The sequence below is a fragment of the Phalangium opilio genome, unplaced genomic scaffold, assembly GCF_054372755.1.
Source record: "Phalangium opilio isolate 3A_F unplaced genomic scaffold, DU_Popi_V2 ptg000054l_1, whole genome shotgun sequence".
Lineage (NCBI taxonomy): Eukaryota > Metazoa > Arthropoda > Arachnida > Opiliones > Phalangiidae > Phalangium > Phalangium opilio.
Genome location: NW_028324173.1, coordinates 6,062,646 through 6,081,517, shown reverse-complemented (window position 1 = coordinate 6,081,517; position 18,872 = coordinate 6,062,646). Strand labels below are relative to the sequence as shown.

The following is an 18,872-nucleotide window of genomic DNA, read 5'->3' as shown; positions in this document are numbered from 1 at the left end:
CTTTTGACCGAATTCAGCTTTATTACCTATAAAATACTCATTAAAAGTTATTTCATATCGATTGATCAATAAATAAAAATGTACCTTTATTTTTAATAACATTTTCAAAATAGACGTTTCTCGGCCAGAGAAAAACATTTTGAGAATTTTTTCACTATTTTAAAATATAACCATTGAAACCATTATTTTTGCACTTTTTGCTTTAATTCAAGCAAATATAACGATATTCATCCAAAAAACTGCTAAAATTCAATTTCCAATAAGAAATCGTTGTCACGGATTTTGTATCTTGAAGAAAAAAATATGCGATTTTTTCGGTACACTTTTGAATGCATTTTTTTCTGGACAAATTTTTGACCGAATTCAGCTTATTTACCTATAAAATACTCATTAAAAGTTATTTCATATCGATTGATCAATAAATAAAAATGTACCTTTATTTTTAATAACATTTTCAAAATCGACGTTTCTCGGCCAGAGAAGCACATTTTGAGATTTTTTTCACTATTTTAAAATATAACCACTGAAACCACTATTTTTGTACTTTTTGCTTTAATTCAAGCAAATGTAACAATATTCATTCAAAAAACTGTTCAAATTCAATTTTCAATAAGAAATCGTTGTCACGGATTTTGTATCTTGAAGAAAAAAAACATGCGATTTTTTCGGTACACTTTTTAATGCATTTTTTTCTGGACAAATGTTTGACCGAATTCAAATAAATTACCTATAAAATACTCATTAAAAGTGATTTCATTTCGATTGATCAATAAATAAAAATGAACCTCGATTTTTAATAACATTTTCAAAATCGACGTTTCTCGGCCAGAGAAAAAACATTTTGAGAATTTTTTCTTTATTTTAAAATATAACCATTGAAACCATTATTTTTGTAATTTTTGCTTTAATTCAAGCAAATATAACGATATTCATACAAAAAACTGTTAAAATTCAATTTCCAATAAGAAATCGTTGTCACGGATTTTGTATCTTGAAGAAAAAAAGCATGCGATTTTTTCGGTACACTTTTGAATGAATTTTTTTCTGGACAAATTTTTGACCGAATTCAGCTTATTTACCTATAAAATACTCATTAAAAGTGATTTCATATCGATTGATCAATAAATAAAAATGTACCTCGATTTTTAATAACATTTTCAGAATCGACGTTTCTCGGCCAGAGAAAAACATTTTGAGAATTTTTTCACTATTTTAAATTATAACCATTGAAACCATTATTTTTGTACTTTTTGCGTTAATTCAAGCAAATATAACGATATTCATCCAAAAAACAGTTAAAATTCAATTTTCAATTAGAAATCGTTGTCACGGATTTTGTATCTTGAAGAAAAAAAACATGCGATTTTTTCGGTACACTTTTTAATGAATTTTTTTCTGGACAAATTTTTGACCGAATTCAGCTTTATTACCTATAAAATACTCATTAAAAGTGATTTCATCTCGATTGATCAATAAATAAAATTGAACCTCGATTTTTAATTACATTTTCAAAATCGACGTTTCTCGGCCAGAGAAGCACATTTTGAGAATTTTTTCACTATTTTCAAATATAACCACTGAAACCATTTTTTTGTACTTTTTGCTTTAATTCAAGCAAATATAACGATATTCATCCAAAAAACTGTTAAAATTCAATTTCCAATAAGAAATCGTTGTCACGGATTTTGTATCTTGAAGAAAAAAAACATACGATTTTTTCGGTACACTTTTGAATACATTTTTTTCTGGACAAATTTTTGACCGAATTCAAATAAATTACCTATAAAATACTCATTAAAAGTGATTTCTTATCGATTGATCAATAAATAAAAATGTACCTCGAGTTTTAATAACATTTTCAAAATCGACGTTTCTCGGCCAGAGAAGCACATTTTGAGAATTTTTTCACTATTTTAAAATATAACCACTGAAACCATTATTTTTGTACTTTTTGCTTTAATTCAAGCAAATATAACGATATTCATAGAAAAAACTGTTAAAATTCAATTTCCAATAAGAAATCGTTGTCACGGATTTTGTATCTTGAAGAAAAAAAACATGCGATTTTTTCGGTACACTTTTGAATGCATTTTTTTCTGGACAAACTTTTGACCGAATTCAGCTTTATTACCTATAAAATACTCATTAAAAGTTATTTCATATCGATTGATCAATAAATAAAAATGTACCTTTATTTTTAATAACATTTTCAAAATCGACGTTTCTCGGCCAGAGAAGCACATTTTGAGATTTTTTTCACTATTTTAAAATATAACCACTGAAACCACTATTTTTGTACTTTTTGCTTTAATTCAAGCAAATATAACGATATTCATTCAAAAAACTGTTCAAATTCAATTTTCAATAAGAAATCGTTGTCACGGATTTTGTATCTTGAAGAAAAAAAACATGCGATTTTTTCGGTACACTTTTTAATGCATTTTTTTCTGGACAAATGTTTGACCGAATTCAAATAAATTACCTATAAAATACTCATTAAAAGTGATTTCATTTCGATTGATCAATAAATAAAAATGAACCTCGATTTTTAATAACATTTTCAAAATAGACGTTTCTCGGCCAGAGAAAAACATTTTGAGAATTTTTTCACTATTTTAAAATATAACCATTGAAACCATTATTTTTGCACTTTTTGCTTTAATTCAAGCAAATATAACGATATTCATCCAAAAAACTGCTAAAATTCAATTTCCAATAAGAAATCGTTGTCACGGATTTTGTATCTTGAAGAAAAAAATATGCGATTTTTTCGGTACACTTTTGAATGCATTTTTTTCTGGACAAATTTTTGACCGAATTCAGCTTATTTACCTATAAAATACTCATTAAAAGTTATTTCATATCGATTGATCAATAAATAAAAATGTACCTTTATTTTTAATAACATTTTCAAAATCGACGTTTCTCGGCCAGAGAAGCACATTTTGAGATTTTTTTCACTATTTTAAAATATAACCACTGAAACCACTATTTTTGTACTTTTTGCTTTAATTCAAGCAAATATAACGATATTCATTCAAAAAACTGTTCAAATTCAATTTTCAATAAGAAATCGTTGTCACGGATTTTGTATCTTGAAGAAAAAAAACATGCGATTTTTTCGGTACACTTTTTAATGCATTTTTTTCTGGACAAATGTTTGACCGAATTCAAATAAATTACCTATAAAATACTCATTAAAAGTGATTTCATTTCGATTGATCAATAAATAAAAATGAACCTCGATTTTTAATAACATTTTCAAAATCGACGTTTCTCGGCCAAAGAAAAACATTTTGAGAATTTTTTCACTATTTTAAAATATAACCATTGAAACCATTATTTTTGCACTTTTTGCTTTAATTCAAGCAAATATAACGATATTCATCCAAAAAACTGCTAAAATTCAATTTCCAATAAGAAATCGTTGTCACGGATTTTGTATCTTGAAGAAAAAAAACATGCGATTTTTTCGGTACACTTTTTAATGAATTTTTTTCTGGACAAATTTTTGACCGAATTCAGCTTATTTACCTATAAAATACTCATTAAAAGTGATTTCATATCGATTGATCAATAAATAAAAATGTACCTCGAGTTTTAATAACATTTTCAAAATCGACGTTTCTCGGCCAGAGAAGCACATTTTGAGAATTTTTTCACTATTTTAAAATATAACCACTGAAACCATTATTTTTGTACTTTTTGCTTTAATTCAAGCAAATATAACGATATTCATAGAAAAAACTGTTAAAATTCAATTTCCAATAAGAAATCGTTGTCACGGATTTTGTATCTTGAAGAAAAAAAACATGCGATTTTTTCGGTACACTTTTGAATGCATTTTTTTCTGGACAAACTTTTGACCGAATTCAGCTTTATTACCTATAAAATACTCATTAAAAGTTATTTCATATCGATTGATCAATAAATAAAAATGTACCTTTATTTTTAATAACATTTTCAAAATCGACGTTTCTCGGCCAGAGAAGCACATTTTGAGATTTTTTTCACTATTTTAAAATATAACCACTGAAACCACTATTTTTGTACTTTTTGCTTTAATTCAAGCAAATATAACGATATTCATTCAAAAAACTGTTCAAATTCAATTTTCAATAAGAAATCGTTGTCACGGATTTTGTATCTTGAAGAAAAAAAACATGCGATTTTTTCGGTACACTTTTTAATGCATTTTTTCTGGACAAATGTTTGACCGAATTCAAATAAATTACCTATAAAATACTCATTAAAAGTGATTTCATTTCGATTGATCAATAAATAAAAATGAACCTCGATTTTTAATAACATTTTCAAAATCGACGTTTCTCGGCCAGAGAAAAACATTTTGAGAATTTTTTCACTATTTTAAAATATAACCATTGAAACCATTATTTTTGCACTTTTTGCTTTAATTCAAGCAAATATAACGATATTCATCCAAAAAACTGCTAAAATTCAATTTCCAATAAGAAATCGTTGTCACGGATTTTGTATCTTGAAGAAAAAAATATGCGATTTTTTCGGTACACTTTTGAATGCATTTTTTTCTGGACAAATTTTTGACCGAATTCAGCTTATTTACCTATAAAATACTCATTAAAAGTTATTTCATATCGATTGATCAATAAATAAAAATGTACCTTTATTTTTAATAACATTTTCAAAATCGACGTTTCTCGGCCAGAGAAGCACATTTTGAGATTTTTTTCACTATTTTAAAATATAACCACTGAAACCACTATTTTTGTACTTTTTGCTTTAATTCAAGCAAATATAACGATATTCATTCAAAAAACTGTTCAATTTCAATTTTCAATAAGAAATCGTTGTCACGGATTTTGTATCTTGAAGAAAAAAAACATGCGATTTTTTCGGTACACTTTTTAATGCATTTTTCTCTGGACAAATGTTTGACCGAATTCAAATAAATTACCTATAAAATACTCATTAAAAGTGATTTCTTTTCGATTGATCAATAAATAAAAATGAACCTCGATTTTTAATAACATTTTCAAAATCGACGTTTCTCGGCCAGAGAAAAACATTTTGAGAATTTTTTCACTATTTTAAAATATAACCATTGAAACCATTATTTTTGCACTTTTTGCTTTAATTCAAGCAAATATAACGATATTCATCCAAAAAACTGCTAAAATTCAATTTCCAATAAGAAATCGTTGTCACGGATTTTGTATCTTGAAGAAAAAAAACATGCGATTTTTTCGGTACACTTTTTAATGAATTTTTTTCTGGACAAATTTTTGACCGAATTCAGCTTATTTACCTATAAAATACTCATTAAAAGTGATTTCATATCGATTGATCAATAAATAAAAATGTACCTCGAGTTTTAATAACATTTTCAAAATCGACGTTTCTCGGCCAGAGAAGCACATTTTGAGAATTTTTTCACTATTTTAAAATATAACCACTGAAACCATTATTTTTGTACTTTTTGCTTTAATTCAAGCAAATATAACGATATTCATACAAAAAACTGTTAAAATTCAATTTCCAATAAGAAATCGTTGTCACGGATTTTGTATCTTGAAGAAAAAAAACATGCGATTTTTTCGGTACACTTTTGAATGCATTTTTTTCTGGACAAACTTTTGACCGAATTCAGCTTTATTACCTATAAAATACTCATTAAATGTGATTTCATCTCGATTGATCAATAAATAAAATTGAACCTTGATTTTTAATTACATTTTCAAAATCGACGTTTCTCGGCCAGAGAAGCCTATTTTGAGAATTTTTTCACTATTTTAAAATATAACCATTGAAACCATTATTTTTGTACTTTTTGCTTTAATTCAAGCAAATATAACGATATTCATCCAAAAAACTGTTAAAATTCAATTTCCACCCCAGTAGCAATATCGACGTTGGGCCAACGGAGTCGGCTCGAGATTCAACCGACACTGCCCTATACTGCCGCAAAATGGTCGGTAGACTTTCCTTTTGACAGTCGAAATGTCCTACCCGAAAATGGGTCGGTCCGGCGGTTTTCCAACCTTTTCAAACGTGCACGGAAAATTTTCGGGATTTCCAAAATGAGGTCGGGATAGAAATTTTGCCAGCACTTTAACCGACTCTAAAAAGTAAGCGTGGCCAGCTGTTACATTATCAAACAAGAAGTCGGCTTTGTTAATGGGTTATGGTCGGATTATTAATCTAATTGCGGTCGGCTTTATGGCTTGGTTGTGGTCGGCTTTATGGCTTGTTTAGGGTAGGCTTTATGGCTTAATTTTGTTTATGGTCGGCTTTACGACTTGTTTATGGTCGGCTTTATGGATTGTTTATGGTCGGCTTTACGATTTGTTTATGGTAGGCTTTTTGAATTGTTTACGGTCGGTTTGATGGATTGTTAATGGTCGGCTGTAGAATTTTCTAAAGGTCGGTTTAGAGATCTTTTACTTTAGATATTGCGAAGTATCTCTGGTGATTCCCTCCCATTGGACCGAAATCCCATTTAACCGAAACCAAAGAAGGGAGGTCCCATTGGACCGAATTCCGCACCTTGGGCGGTTTACGAAAAGTGGAGATAGCCATGAATGACTGCACTTAACGTTAGTGTACACTGCAGTTATCTCCGATAAAAACGAAGTAGCAGTGAGTTGACCGTGGAAACGGTTTTAAAGGCTTATGTAAATTTAAGGGAAAGCTAAAATAGGCCGTAAACCGTAACATTTTCTTTAATGTTACTTTAAAATGATACTTAAAACGAGGGATTTATATTTATATCAAGGTGAATAAGCATATTACACTATATTGTTGATTCTAAAATTTTATTTTATGTTTTGTTTGTAATACAAATCCAAGTATCTTTGATTTGTCTTAAAACATAAGAAATAATATATAGCTCCCTATAAGTATGAATCGTAGTACATTTTCATACTACAGCATTTGCTCCCAAATTTGACGCGCTTACGCTTTTACGCCCCGTGGGAGAAGTTTCGGTACTACGAGTAAAAGGGGGGCGAAACCATCGCCGCCACCTAAGGTGCCCGCGAAAGGCACGATGGGCCGTTGAAATATCGCCGCGCAAGTAGAGACACAAGATACTCCTTACCTCGTACCAGTGTCAAAATCTCGCGCCATCTATTAATTTATTGTGATAATTTTGCAATGTACTTGATCAGTTATAATTATCATAATAATAATTTCAAGACCTTTAACTATTTAATTACGATATAAAATTTGAAAATTTTCAAAACAAACTTTCAACTTTTTAACGCCAAAAGCTCTTAATAGGTGGCATTAGAAACTTTTTACAAATTGCAATGGAAGAAAATGCTGTTTATATGGCTTAAATGGAGAGTTTCATACTTATATTGAGCTACATATTATTTTCTTATGCTTAAAATAACAAAATCTGAAATCTTTAGTATGATCGATAGGTTGTCGGATATGCCGACCGATCATCTCGTTATTTTGATAAAAACCCATGTTAGTTGGTAAGGAGTTGAGCAGCCGACCTAATCCTTTCTTACACCAACCGACATAAAATGTAACTATCAGCCAACTCTATTTGTTTGTTCTCACGGCCGACTTCAAAGCAGAGCTGGTATCTGAAGTTGGATAAGAGGCGGTCTTTAGTCGTAAGTGCTGACTAGGCCATAAAGCGAAGAATCTACCTCGAACCGACTGAAACGCGGAAGAAGCTTCATTACAACTAAATCTGAAATTTTCAGTGTGATCGGTAGGCCGTCGGATATGTCGACCTCAAGACCCATATTGTTATCTTTTATTTGATAGAAACGCGTGATAGTTGGTAAGGAGTCGAGCAGCCGACCTAATCCTTCATTACATTAACCGACTTAAAATACAACTACCAGCCAACTCTATTTTATTGTTCTCACGGCCGACTGCAAAGCGGAGTTGGCAACTGAAGTTGGATAAGAGTCGGATTTTAGTCGTAACTACCGACTAGACCATAAACCGACGAATCTACCTCGAACCGACTCGAACGCGGAACACTCGTGTTACTGGGGCAATAAGAAATCGTTGTCACGGATTTTGTATCTTGAAGAAAAAAAACATGCGATTTTTTCGGTACACTTTTTAATGAATTTTTTTCTGGACAAATTTTTGACCGAATTCAGCTTATTTACCTATAAAATACTCATTAAAAGTGATTTCATATCGATTGATCAATAGATAAAAATGTACCTTTATTTTTAATAACATTTTTCAAAATCGACGTTTCTCGGCCAGAGAAGCACATTTATATTTTAAAATATAACCATTGAAATTAATAATTTGAATTCAATTAAACTTCATCATTATAAAACAATAACAAAAAGAAGATATGTTTGCTTTTTTCATATCTGGTGGATTTTAAAAGAGGAAACAAAAAGGAACTCTCGGCAACGGCCATATCACGCTGAAAACACCGGTTCTCGTCCGTTCACCGAAGTTAAGCAGCGTCGAGCGCAGTCAGTACTTGGGAACACAGCGTGCCGTTGGCTTTTCCCTTTTTGTTTCCTCTTTTAAATTCCACCAGATATGAAAAAAGCAATTATATCTTCTTTTTTTTATATTTTTATAAAGATGAAGTTTAATTGAATTCAAATTATTAAGTAGCACTCTCGGCAACGGCAATATCATGCTGAATACACCGGTTCTCGTCCGATCACCGAAGTTAAGCAGCGTCGAGCGCAGTCAGTACTCGGGAGGGAGACCACTTAGGAACACTGCGTGCCGATGGCTTTTAATTTTTTTTCCTCTTTTAAATTCCAATAGATATGAAAAAAAGCAAACTTATTTTCTTTTTGTTATTGTTTTAAAAAGATGAAGGTCAATATGTCTCACTTAATTTAAATTCGAATTATTATCTAGCAATCTCAGCAACGGCCATATCACGCTGAAAACACCGGTTCTCGTCCGATCACCGAAGTTAAGCAGCGTCGAGCGCAGTCAGTACTTGGGAGGAAGACCACTTAGGAACACTGCGTGCCGTTGGTTTTTCACTTTTTTTCCACTTTTAAATTCCAATAGATATGAAAAAAGCAAACATATCTTCTTTTTGTTATTGTTTTATAAAGACGAAGGTTAATTAAATTCAAATTATTAAATAGCACTCTCGGCAACGGCCATATCACGCTGAAAACACCGGTTCTCGTCCGATCACCAAAGTTAAGCAGCGTCGAGCGCAGTCAGTACTTGGGAGGCAGACCACTTGGGAACACTGCGTGCCGTTGGCTTTTTCACTTTTTTTTCCTGTTTTAAATTCCAACAGATATGAAAAAAGCAAACTTATTTTCTTTTTGTTATTGTTTTAAAAAGATGAAGGTTAATTTGTCTCACTTAATTTAAATTCGAATTATTAACTAACACTCTCGGAAACGGCCATATCACGTTGAAAACACCGGTTCTAGTCCTATCACCGAAGTTAAGCAGCGTCGAGCGCAGTCAGTAATTGGAAACTCTGCGTGCCGTTGGCTTTTTCACTTTTGTTTCCTCTTTTAAATTCCACCAGATATGAAAAAACCAAACATAATTTTCTTTTTGTTATTGTTTTAAAAAGATGATGTTTAATTTGTCTCACTTAACTTAAATTCGAATTATTAACTAGCACTCTCGGCAACGGCCATATCACGCTGAAAAAAACGGTTCTTGTCCGATCACCGAAGTTAAGCAGCGTCGAGCGCAGTCTGTACTTGGGGACACTGCGTGCCTTTGGCTTTTTCCTTTTTGTTTCCTCTTTTAAATTCCACCAGATATGTAAAAAGCAAACATATCTTCCTTTTGTTATTGTTTTATAAAGATGAAGGTTAATTAAATTCAAATTATTAAATAGCACTCTCGGCAACGGCCATATCACGCTGAAAACACCGGTTCTCGTCCGATCACCGAAGTTAAGCAGCGTCGAGCGCAGTCAGTACTTGGGAGGAAGACCACTTAGGAACACTGGGTGCCGTTGGTTTTTCACTTTTTTTCCACTTTTAAATTCCAATAGATATGAAAAAAGCAAACTTATTTTCTTTTTGTTACTGTTTTAAAAAGATGAAGGTTAATTTGTCTCACTTAATTTAAATTCGAATTATTAACTAGCACTCTCGGAAACGGCTATATCGCGCTGAAAACACCGGTTCTAGTCGTTTCACCGACGTTAAGAAGCGTCGAGCGCAGTCAGTACTTGGGAGGCAGACCACTTAGGAACACTGCGTGCCGTTCGTTTTTCACTTTTTTCCACTTTTAAATTCCAATAGATATGAAAAAAGCAAACATATCATCTTTTTGTTATTGTTTTATAAAGATGAAGGTTAATTAAATTCAAATTATTAATTAGCACTCTGGGCAACGGCCATATCACGCTGAAAACACCGGTTCTCCTCCGATCACCGAAGTTAAGCAGCGTCGAGCGCAGTCAGTACTTGGGAGAGAGACCACTTAGGAACACTGCGTGCCGTTGGCTTTTTCACTTTTTTTCCACTTTTATATTCCAATAAATTTCAAAAAAGCAAACATATTTTCTTTTTGTTATTGTTTTAAAAGATGAAGCTTAATTTGTCTCACTTAATTTAAATTCGAATTATTAACTAGCACTCTCGCCAACGGCCATATCGCGCTGAAAACACCGGTTCTAGTCCTATCACCGAAGATAAGCAGCGTCGAGTGCAGTCAGTACTTGGGAGGGAGACAATTTAGGAACACTGCGTGCCGTTGGTTTTTCACTTTTTTTCCACTTTTAAATTCCAATAGATATGAAAAAAGCAAACATATCTTCTTTTTGTTATTGTTTTATAAAGATGAAGGTTAATTAAATTCAAATTATTAAATAGCACTCTGGGCAACGGCCATATCACGCTGAAAACACCGGTTCTCGTCCGATCACCGAAGTTAAGCAGCGTCGAGCGCAGTCAGTACTTGGGAGGGAGACCACTTAGGAACACTGGGTGCCGTTGGTTTTTCACTTTTTTTTCCACTTTTAAATTCCAATAGATATGAAAAAAGCAAACATATCTTCTTTTTGTTATTGTTTTATAAAGATGAAGGTTAATTAAATTCAAATTATTAAATAGCACTCTCGGCAACGGCCATATCACGCTGAAAACACTGGTTCTCGTCCGATCAACGAAGTTAAGCAGCGTCGAGCGCAGTCAGTATTTGGGAGGGAGACCACTTAGGAACACTGCGTGCCGTTGGTTTTTCACTTTTTTTCCACTTTTAAATTCCAATAGATTTAAAAAAAGCAAACATATTTTCTTTTTGTTATTGTTTTAAAAAGATGAAGGTTAATTTGTCTCACTTAATTTATATTCGAATTATTAACTAGCGCTCTCGGCGACGGCCATATCACGCTGAAACCACGGTTCTAGTCCTATCACCGAAGTTAAGCAGCGTCGAGCGCAGTCAGTACTTGGAAACTCTGCGTGCCGTTGGCTTTTTCAATTTTGTTTCCTCTTTTAAATTCCACCAGATATAAAAAAGCAACCATATCTTCTTTTTGTTATTGTTTTATAAAGATGAAGGTTAATTAAATTCAAATTATTAAATAGCACTCTCGGCAGCGGCCATATCACGCTGAAAACACCGGTTCTTGTATATAAAAGTGGAAAAAAAAGTGAAAAAGCCAACGGCACGCAGTGTTCCTAAGTGGTCTCCCTCCCAAGTACTGACTGCGCTCGACGCTGCTTAACTTCGGTGATCGGACGAGAACCGGTGTTTTCAGCGTGATATGGCCGTTGCCGAGAGTGCTAGATAATAATTCGAATTTAAATTAAGTGAGACAAATTAACCATCATCTTTTTAAAACAATAACAAAAAGAAAATATGTTTGCTTTTTTCATATCTATTGGAATTTAAAAGAGGAAAAAAAAGTGAAAAAGCCAACGGCACGCAGTGTTCCTAAGTGGTCTCCCTCCCAAGTACTGACTGCGCTCGACGCTGCTTAACTTCGGTGATCGGACGAGAACCGGTGTTTTCAGCGTGATATGGCCGTTGCCCAGAGTTCTATTTAATAATTTGAATTTAATTAACCTTCATCTTTATAGAACAATAACAAAAAGAAGATATGTCTGCTTTTTTCATATCTATTGGAATTTAAAAGTGGAAAAAAAGTGAAAAACCAACGTCACGCAGTGTTCCTAAGTGGTCTCCCTCCCAAGTACTGACTGCGCTCGACGCTGCTTATCTTCGGTGATAGGACTAGAACCGGTGTTTTCAGCGCGATATGGCCGTTGGCGAGAGTGCTAGTTAATAATACGAATTTAAATTAAGTGAGACAAATTAACCTTTATCTTTTTAAAACAATAACAAAAAGAAAAAATGTTTGGTTTTTTCATATCTATTGGAATTTAAAAGAGGAAAAAAAAGTGAAAAAGCCAACGGCACGCAGTGTTCCTAAGTGGTCTCCCTCGCAAGTACTGACTGCGATCGACGCTGCTTAACTTCGGTGATCGGACAAGAACCGGTGTTTTCAGCGTGATATGGCCGTTGCCCAGAGTGCTATTTAATAATTTGAATTTAATTAACCTTCATCTTTATAAAACAATAACAAAAAGAAGATATGTGTGCTTTTTTCATATCTATTGGAATTTAAAAGTGGAAAAAAAGTGAAAAACCAACGGCACGCAGTGTTCCTAAGTGGTCTCCCTCCCAAGTACTGACTGCGCTCGACGCTGCTTATCTTCGTTATAGGACTAGAACCGGTGTTTTCAGCGCGATATGGCCGTTGGCGAGAGTGCTAGTTAATAATTCGAATTTAAATTAAGTGAGACAAATTAACCTTTATCTTTTTAAAACAATAACAAAAAGAAAAAATGTTTGGTTTTTTCATATCTATTGGAATTTAAAAGAGGAAAAAAAAGTGAAAAAGCCAACGGCACGCAGTGTTCCTAAGTGGTCTCCCTCGCAAGTACTGACTGCGATCGACGCTGCTTAACTTCGGTGATCGGACAAGAACCGGTGTTTTCAGCGTGATATGGCCGTTGCCCAGAGTGCTAGTTAATAATTTGAATTTAATTAACGTTCATCTTTATAAAACAATAACAAAAAGAAGATATGTTTGCTTTTTTCATATCTGGTGGAATTTAAAAGAGGAAACAAAAAGGAAAAAGCCAACGGCACGCAGTGTTCCCAAGTACTGACTGCGCTCGACGCTGCTTAACTTCGGTGATCGGAGGAGAATCGTTTTTTTCAGCGTGATATGGCCGTTGGCGAGAGTGCTAGTTAATAATTCGAATTTAAATTACGTGAGACAAATTAACCTTCATCTTTTTAAAACAATAACAAAAAGAAAATAAGTTTGCTTTTTTCATATCTATTTGAATTTAAATGAGGAAAAAAAAGTGAAAAAGCCAACGGCACGCAGTGTTCCTAAGTGGTCTCCCTCCCAAGTACTGACTGCCCTCGACGCTGCTTAACTTCGGTGATAGGACTAGAACCGGTGTTTTCAGCGTGATATGGCCGTTGCCGAGAGTGCTAGTTAATAATTCGAATTTAAATTAAGTGAGACAAATTAACCTTCATCTTTTTAAAACAATAACAATAAGAAAATAAGTTTGGTTTTTCATATCTATTGGAATTTAAAAGAGGAAAAAAAGTAAAAAAGCCAACGGCACGCAGTGTTCCTAAGTGGTCTCCCTCCCAAGTACTGACTGCGATCGACGCTGCTTAACTTCGGTGATCGGACGGGAACCGGTGTTGTCAGCGTGATATGGCCGTTGCTGAGAGTGCTAGTTAATAATTCGAATTTAAATTAAGTGAGACAAATTAACCTTCATATTTATAAAACAATAACAAAAAGAAGATATGTTTGGTTTTTTCATATCTGATGGAATTTAAAAGAGGAATCAAAAAGGAAAAAGCCAACGGCACGCAGTGTTCCCAAGTACTGACTGCGCTCGACGCTGCTTAACTTCGGTGAACGGACGAGAACCGGTGTATTCAGCATGATATGGCCGTTGCCGAGGGCTAGTTAATAATTTGAATTTAATTAACTTTCATCTTTATAAAACAATAACAAAAAGAAGATATGTTTGCTTTTTTCATATCTGGTGGAATTTAAAAGACGAAACAAAAAGGAAAAAGCCAAAGGCACGCAGTGTTCCCAAGTACTGACTGCGCACGACGCTGCTTAACTTCGGTGATCGGACGAGAACCGTTTTTTTCAGCGTGATATGGCCGTTGCCGAGAGTGCTAGTTAATAATTCCAATTTAAATTAAGTGAGACAAATTAACCTTCATCTTTTTAAAACAATAACAAAAATAAAATTATGTTTGGTTTTTTATATCTGGTGGAATTTAAAAGAGGAAACGAAAAGGAAAAAGCCAACGGCACGCAGTGTTCCCAAGTACTGACTGCGCTCGACGCTACTTAACTTCGGTGATCGGACGAGAACCGGTGTTTTCAGCGTGATATGGCCGTTGCTGAGAGTGCTAGATAATAATTCGAATTTAAATTAAGTGAGACAAATTGACCTTCATCTTTTTAAAACAATAACAAAAAGAAAATAAGTTTGCTTTTTTCATATCTATTGGAATTTAAAAGAGGAAAAAAAAAGTGAAATAGCCAACGGCACGCAGTGTTCCTAAGTGGTCTCCCTCCCAAGTACTGACTGCGCTCGACGCTGCTTAACTTCGGTGATCGTACGAGAACCGGTGTATTCAGCGTGATATGGCCGTTGCCGTGAGTGCTAGTTAATAATTTGAATTTAATTAACGTTCATCTTTATAAAACAATAACAAAAAGAAGATATGTTTGCTTTTTTCATATCTGGTGGAATTTAAAAGAGGAAACAAAAAGGAAAAAGCCAACGGCACGCAGTGTTCCCAAGTACTGACTGCGCTCGACGCTGCTTAACTTCGGTGATCGGAGGAGAATCGTTTTTTTCAGCGTGATATGGCCGTTGGCGAGAGTGCTAGTTAATAATTCGAATTTAAATTACGTGAGACAAATTAACCTTCATCTTTTTAAAACAATAACAAAAAGAAAATAAGTTTGCTTTTTTCATATCTATTGGAATTTAAATGAGGAAAAAAAAGTGAAAAAGCCAACGGCACGCAGTGTTCCTAAGTGGTCTCCCTCCCAAGTACTGACTGCCCTCGACGCTGCTTAACTTCGGTGATAGGACTAGAACCGGTGTTTTCAGCGTGATATGGCCGTTGCCGAGAGTGCTAGTTAATAATTCGAATTTAAATTAAGTGAGACAAATTAACCTTCATCTTTTTAAAACAATAACAATAAGAAAATAAGTTTGCTTTTTTCATATCTATTGGAATTTAAAAGAGGAAAAAAAGTAAAAAAGCCAACGGCACGCAGTGTTCCTAAGTGGTCTCCCTCCCAAGTACTGACTGCGATCGACGCTGCTTAACTTCGGTGATCGGACGGGAACCGGTGTTGTCAGCGTGATATGGCCGTTGCTGAGAGTGCTAGTTAATAATTCGAATTTAAATTAAGTGAGACAAATTAACCTTCATATTTATAAAACAATAACAAAAAGAAGATATGTTTGGTTTTTTCATATCTGATGGAATTTAAAAGAGGAATCAAAAAGGAAAAAGCCAACGGCACGCAGTGTTCCCAAGTACTGACTGCGCTCGACGCTGCTTAACTTCGGTGAACGGACGAGAACCGGTGTATTCAGCATGATATGGCCGTTGCCGAGAGTGCTAGTTAATAATTTGAATTCAATAAAACTTCATCTTTATAAAACAATAACAAAAAGAAGATATGTTTGCTTTTTTCATATCTGGATGAATTTAAAAGAGGAAGCAAAAAGGAAAAAGCCAAAGGCACGCAGTGTTCCCAAGTACTGACTGCGCACGACGCTGCTTAACTTCGGTGATCGGACGAGAACCGTTTTTTTCAGCGTGATATGGCCGTTGCCGAGAGTGCTAGTTAATAATTCCAATTTAAATTAAGTGAGACAAATTAATCTTCATCTTTTTAAAACAATAACAAAAATAAAATTATGTTTGGTTTTTTATATCTGGTGGAATTTAAAAGAGGAAACGAAAAGGAAAAAGCCAACGGCACGCAGTGTTCCCAAGTACTGACTGCGCTCGACGCTACTTAACTTCGGTGATCGGACGAGAACCGGTGTTTTCAGCGTGATATGGCCGTTGCTGAGAGTGCTAGATAATAATTCGAATTTAAATTAAGTGAGACAAATTGACCTTCATCTTTTTAAAACAATAACAAAAAGAAAATAAGTTTGCTTTTTTCATATCTATTGGAATTTAAAAGAGGAAAAAAAAAGTGAAATAGCCAACGGCACGCAGTGTTCCTAAGTGGTCTCCCTCCCAAGTACTGACTGCGCTCGACGCTGCTTAACTTCGGTGATCGGACGAGAACCGGTGTATTCAGCGTGATATGGCCGTTGCCGTGAGTGCTAGTTAATAATTTGAATTTAATTAACGTTCATCTTTATAAAACAATAACAAAAAGAAGATATGTTTGCTTTTTTCATATCTGGTGGAATTTAAAAGAGGAAACAAAAAGGAAAAAGCCAACGGCACGCAGTGTTCCCAAGTACTGACTGCGCTCGACGCTGCTTAACTTCGGTGATCGGAGGAGAATCGTTTTTTTCAGCGTGATATGGCCGTTGGCGAGAGTGCTAGTTAATAATTCGAATTTAAATTACGTGAGACAAATTAACCTTCATCTTTTTAAAACAATAACAAAAAGAAAATAAGTTTGCTTTTTTCATATCTATTGGAATTTAAATGAGGAAAAAAAAGTGAAAAAGCCAACGGCACGCAGTGTTCCTAAGTGGTCTCCCTCCCAAGTACTGACTGCCCTCGATGCTGCTTAACTTCGGTGATAGGACTAGAACCGGTGTTTTCAGCGTGATATGGCCGTTGCCGAGAGTGCTAGTTAATAATTCGAATTTAAATTAAGTGAGACAAATTAACCTTCATCTTTTTAAAACAATAACAAAAAGAAAATAAGTTTGCTTTTTTCATATCTATTGGAATTTAAAAGAGGAAAAAGAAGTGAAAAAGCCAACGGCACGCAGTGTTCCTAAGTGGTCTCCCTCCCAAGTACTGACTGCGATCGACGCTGCTTAACTTCGGTGATCGGACGGGAACCGGTGTTGTCAGCGTGATATGGCCGTTGCTGAGAGTGCTAGTTAATAATTCGAATTTAAAATAAGTGAGACAAATTAACCTTCATCTTTTTAAAAATATAACAAAAAGAAAATATGTTTGCTTTTTTCATATCTATTGGAATTTAAAAGAGGAAAAAAAAAGTGAAATAGCCAACGGCATGCAGTGTTCCTAAGTGGTCTCCCTCCCAAGTACTGACTGCGCTCGACGCTGCTTAACTTCGGTGATCGGACGAGAACCGGTGTATTCAGCGTGATATGGCCGTTGCCGTGAGTGCTAGTTAATAATTTGAATTTAATTAACGTTCATCTTTATAAAACAATAACAAAAAGAAGATATGTTTGCTTTTTTCATATCTGGTGGAATTTAAAAGAGGAAACAAAAAGGAAAAAGCCAACGGCACGCAGTGTTCCCAAGTACTGACTGCGCTCGACGCTGCTTAACTTCGGTGATCGGAGGAGAATCGTTTTTTTCAGCGTGATATGGCCGTTGGCGAGAGTGCTAGTTAATAATTCGAATTTAAATTACGTGAGACAAATTAACCTTCATCTTTTTAAAACAATAACAAAAAGAAAATAAGTTTGCTTTTTTCTTATCTATTGGAATTTAAATGAGGAAAAAAAAGTGAAAAAGCCAACGGCACGCAGTGTTCCTAAGTGGTCTCCCTCCCAAGTACTAACTGCCCTCGACGCTGCTTAACTTCGGTGATAGGACTAGAACCGGTGTTTTCAGCGTGATATGGCCGTTGCCGAGAGTGCTAGTTAATAATTCGAATTTAAATTAAGTGAGACAAATTAACCTTCATCTTTTTAAAACAATAACAAAAAGAAAATAAGTTTGCTTTTTTCATATCTATTGGAATTTAAAAGAGGAAAAAGAAGTGAAAAAGCCAACGGCACGCAGTGTTCCTAAGTGGTCTCCCTCCCAAGTACTGACTGCGATCGACGCTTCTTAACTTCGGTGATCGGACGGGAACCGGTGTTGTCCGCGTGATATGGCCGTTGCTGAGAGTGCTAGTTAATAATTCGAATTTATATTAAGTGAGACAAATTAACCTTCATCTTTTTAAAACAATAACAAAAAGAAAATTATGTTTGGTTTTTTCATATCTGGTGGAATTTAAAAGAGGAAACAAAAAGGAAAAAGCCAACGGCACGCAGTGTTCCCAAGTACTGACTGCGCTCGACGCTGCTTAACTTCGGTGATCGGACGAGAACCGGTGTTTTCAGCGTGATATGGCCGTTGCTGAGAGTGCTAGGTAATAATTCGAATTTAAATTAAGTGAGACAAATTGACCTTCATCTTTTTAAAACAATAAAAAAAGAAAATAAGTTTGCTTTTTTCATATCTATTGGAATTTAAAAGAGGAAAACAAATGAAAAAGCCAACGGCACGCAGTGTTCCTAAGTGGTCTCCCTCCCAAGTACTGACTGCGCTCGACGCTGCTTAACTTCGTTGATTGGACGAGAACCGGTGTTTTCAGCGTGATATGGCTGTTGCCGAGAGTGCTATTTAATAATTTGAATTTAATTAACCTTCATCTTTATAAAACAATAACAAAAAGAAGATATGTTTGCTTTTTTCATATCTATTGGAGTTTAAAAGTGGAAAAAAAAGTGAAAAACCAACGGCACGCAGTGTTCCTATGTGGTCTCCCTCCCAAGTACTGACTGCGCTCGACACTGCTTAACTTCGGTGATAGGACTAGAACCGGTGTTTTCAGCGTGATATGGCCGTTGCCGAGAGTGCTAGTTAATAATTCGAATTTAAATTAAGTGAGACAAATTAACCTTCATCTTTTTAAAACA

General features: G+C 34.4%; 6 non-coding genes and 27 pseudogenes across 6 annotated transcripts; 9 read left to right on the top strand and 24 right to left on the bottom strand.

The window, feature by feature from the left end:
* Positions 1 to 8,374: 8,374 nt before the first annotated feature.
* Positions 8,375 to 8,477, top strand: LOC149672187 (5S ribosomal RNA; annotated as a pseudogene).
* Positions 8,478 to 8,599: 122 nt separating this feature from the next.
* LOC149672186 (5S ribosomal RNA) lies at positions 8,600 to 8,718 on the top strand (annotated as a pseudogene).
* Positions 8,719 to 8,854: 136 nt separating this feature from the next.
* On the top strand, positions 8,855 to 8,973 carry LOC149672185 (5S ribosomal RNA). Its single transcript, XR_016367597.1, has one exon. It is a non-coding gene; the product is annotated as a 5S ribosomal RNA (ribosomal RNA).
* A 120-nt stretch (positions 8,974 to 9,093) lies between these two features.
* LOC149672184 (5S ribosomal RNA) lies at positions 9,094 to 9,212 on the top strand. Its single transcript, XR_016367741.1, has one exon. It is a non-coding gene; the product is annotated as a 5S ribosomal RNA (ribosomal RNA).
* Positions 9,213 to 9,815: 603 nt separating this feature from the next.
* Positions 9,816 to 9,934, top strand: LOC149672183 (5S ribosomal RNA; annotated as a pseudogene).
* Positions 9,935 to 10,307: 373 nt separating this feature from the next.
* Positions 10,308 to 10,426, top strand: LOC149672182 (5S ribosomal RNA; annotated as a pseudogene).
* A 135-nt stretch (positions 10,427 to 10,561) lies between these two features.
* Positions 10,562 to 10,680, top strand: LOC149672181 (5S ribosomal RNA; annotated as a pseudogene).
* A 120-nt stretch (positions 10,681 to 10,800) lies between these two features.
* LOC149672180 (5S ribosomal RNA) lies at positions 10,801 to 10,919 on the top strand (annotated as a pseudogene).
* Positions 10,920 to 11,040: 121 nt separating this feature from the next.
* Positions 11,041 to 11,159, top strand: LOC149672179 (5S ribosomal RNA; annotated as a pseudogene).
* Positions 11,160 to 11,582: 423 nt separating this feature from the next.
* LOC149672178 (5S ribosomal RNA) lies at positions 11,583 to 11,701 on the bottom strand. The gene has a single exon (XR_016367423.1). It is a non-coding gene; the product is annotated as a 5S ribosomal RNA (ribosomal RNA).
* Positions 11,702 to 11,838: 137 nt separating this feature from the next.
* Positions 11,839 to 11,957, bottom strand: LOC149672177 (5S ribosomal RNA). The gene has a single exon (XR_016367422.1). It is a non-coding gene; the product is annotated as a 5S ribosomal RNA (ribosomal RNA).
* A 120-nt stretch (positions 11,958 to 12,077) lies between these two features.
* On the bottom strand, positions 12,078 to 12,196 carry LOC149672176 (5S ribosomal RNA; annotated as a pseudogene).
* Positions 12,197 to 12,333: 137 nt separating this feature from the next.
* On the bottom strand, positions 12,334 to 12,452 carry LOC149672175 (5S ribosomal RNA; annotated as a pseudogene).
* Positions 12,453 to 12,572: 120 nt separating this feature from the next.
* Positions 12,573 to 12,690, bottom strand: LOC149672174 (5S ribosomal RNA; annotated as a pseudogene).
* Positions 12,691 to 12,827: 137 nt separating this feature from the next.
* On the bottom strand, positions 12,828 to 12,946 carry LOC149672173 (5S ribosomal RNA; annotated as a pseudogene).
* A 362-nt stretch (positions 12,947 to 13,308) lies between these two features.
* On the bottom strand, positions 13,309 to 13,427 carry LOC149672172 (5S ribosomal RNA; annotated as a pseudogene).
* A 135-nt stretch (positions 13,428 to 13,562) lies between these two features.
* LOC149672171 (5S ribosomal RNA) lies at positions 13,563 to 13,681 on the bottom strand (annotated as a pseudogene).
* A 137-nt stretch (positions 13,682 to 13,818) lies between these two features.
* LOC149672170 (5S ribosomal RNA) lies at positions 13,819 to 13,921 on the bottom strand (annotated as a pseudogene).
* A 360-nt stretch (positions 13,922 to 14,281) lies between these two features.
* Positions 14,282 to 14,384, bottom strand: LOC149672169 (5S ribosomal RNA; annotated as a pseudogene).
* A 138-nt stretch (positions 14,385 to 14,522) lies between these two features.
* Positions 14,523 to 14,641, bottom strand: LOC149672168 (5S ribosomal RNA). The gene has a single exon (XR_016367608.1). It is a non-coding gene; the product is annotated as a 5S ribosomal RNA (ribosomal RNA).
* A 362-nt stretch (positions 14,642 to 15,003) lies between these two features.
* Positions 15,004 to 15,122, bottom strand: LOC149672167 (5S ribosomal RNA; annotated as a pseudogene).
* Positions 15,123 to 15,258: 136 nt separating this feature from the next.
* LOC149672166 (5S ribosomal RNA) lies at positions 15,259 to 15,377 on the bottom strand (annotated as a pseudogene).
* Positions 15,378 to 15,514: 137 nt separating this feature from the next.
* On the bottom strand, positions 15,515 to 15,617 carry LOC149672165 (5S ribosomal RNA; annotated as a pseudogene).
* Positions 15,618 to 15,979: 362 nt separating this feature from the next.
* LOC149672164 (5S ribosomal RNA) lies at positions 15,980 to 16,082 on the bottom strand (annotated as a pseudogene).
* A 138-nt stretch (positions 16,083 to 16,220) lies between these two features.
* Positions 16,221 to 16,339, bottom strand: LOC149672163 (5S ribosomal RNA). Its single transcript, XR_016367483.1, has one exon. It is a non-coding gene; the product is annotated as a 5S ribosomal RNA (ribosomal RNA).
* A 362-nt stretch (positions 16,340 to 16,701) lies between these two features.
* LOC149672162 (5S ribosomal RNA) lies at positions 16,702 to 16,820 on the bottom strand (annotated as a pseudogene).
* Positions 16,821 to 16,957: 137 nt separating this feature from the next.
* On the bottom strand, positions 16,958 to 17,076 carry LOC149672161 (5S ribosomal RNA; annotated as a pseudogene).
* A 138-nt stretch (positions 17,077 to 17,214) lies between these two features.
* Positions 17,215 to 17,333, bottom strand: LOC149672160 (5S ribosomal RNA; annotated as a pseudogene).
* Positions 17,334 to 17,695: 362 nt separating this feature from the next.
* On the bottom strand, positions 17,696 to 17,814 carry LOC149672159 (5S ribosomal RNA; annotated as a pseudogene).
* A 137-nt stretch (positions 17,815 to 17,951) lies between these two features.
* LOC149672158 (5S ribosomal RNA) lies at positions 17,952 to 18,070 on the bottom strand (annotated as a pseudogene).
* A 138-nt stretch (positions 18,071 to 18,208) lies between these two features.
* Positions 18,209 to 18,311, bottom strand: LOC149672157 (5S ribosomal RNA; annotated as a pseudogene).
* Positions 18,312 to 18,446: 135 nt separating this feature from the next.
* On the bottom strand, positions 18,447 to 18,565 carry LOC149672156 (5S ribosomal RNA; annotated as a pseudogene).
* A 121-nt stretch (positions 18,566 to 18,686) lies between these two features.
* On the bottom strand, positions 18,687 to 18,805 carry LOC149672155 (5S ribosomal RNA; annotated as a pseudogene).
* Between the last annotated feature and the right edge of the window lie 67 nt (positions 18,806 to 18,872).